This window comes from Nannospalax galili, unplaced genomic scaffold (assembly GCF_000622305.1).
Source record: "Nannospalax galili isolate Female #2095 unplaced genomic scaffold, S.galili_v1.0 scaffold1669, whole genome shotgun sequence".
Classification (NCBI taxonomy): domain Eukaryota; kingdom Metazoa; phylum Chordata; class Mammalia; order Rodentia; family Spalacidae; genus Nannospalax; species Nannospalax galili.
The window spans coordinates 127999-128957 of record NW_008359235.1 but is presented as its reverse complement, the minus strand read 5'-3'; the positions used below and the strand labels follow the sequence as shown (position 1 = coordinate 128957).

The following is a 959-nucleotide window of genomic DNA, read 5'->3' as shown; positions in this document are numbered from 1 at the left end:
AGGAAATGAAAAGCATATTTATTTCAAACTATTCTTAGTGGCTTTTAAAATAGTGACAGTTGTCTCTTTAGAGTCATAATAAAAGAAATAATTTTATGTTTGTCACTCACTGAAGTAATTTTTGTAATATTCATTCTTTAAATTAAATGCATAAAATTGACAGTTCATTCCTTAATCAAACTAAATACCTACTGTTATCTGATTGATTTGCTACCATAGTAAAGGGATGAAATATATCGTTTTGGTTCTTGGCATAGGATTGTGATTTGTTGACTGTATTCCACTCGTGGAAATATCAATCCAGTTTAAAAGCAAAGTTTAGACCCTGAACTAGGATTAAATACACAATCTCTGCTCTGAGCATCACCTGTAGGAAGAATTGACTTCATAAGAAGTTTTGATTCAAAAGAAGGACTACGAATCTCCTTAGTTTTCTTAAGGTTTTGGGGACTTCTTGGTTTTTTTTTTCTCTTTTGGTCTTTTTGAGACAGGGTCTCGGTGTAGCCCCAGCTGTCCTGGAACTCACTATGTAGACCAGGCTGGCCTTGAACTCACAGAGATCTGCCTGCTTCTGCCTCCCCAGTGCTAGGATTAAAGGTGTGTGCCACTACGCCTGGCCCTTCTTTTTTTTCTTTCTTTTGAGATAAGGTCTTACTATGTAACCCAAGCAGGCCTTAAACTCCTGCCTCTGCTTCCTAAGTGGTGGAATTATAGCTAGGTACCAGCATAGCTATATCTTTTTTTAAAAGATGTATTCTATTTTATATTATTTTTATTTTATGAGTGTTTTGCCTGAATGTATGTAAGTGCACCTGGGCATGCAATGCTAAGAGGAGGCTGGAAGAGGGTGTCAGATCCCCTAAAACTGGAGCTACAGTTGTTAGCTACTATGTGGGTGCTGGGAATTGAACCTGGGTCCTCTCTAAGAGCAGCTAATGCCCTTAACCACCGAGCCAATT

At 38.0% G+C, this 959-nt stretch overlaps 1 protein-coding gene across 1 annotated transcript in view; it reads left to right on the top strand.

Moving 5' to 3' along the window:
• Positions 1 to 959, top strand: part of LOC103725631 (guanylate-binding protein 1-like) — a 19784-nt gene that overhangs the window by 9625 nt on the left and 9200 nt on the right. The gene's annotated exons all lie outside the window — the stretch shown is intronic.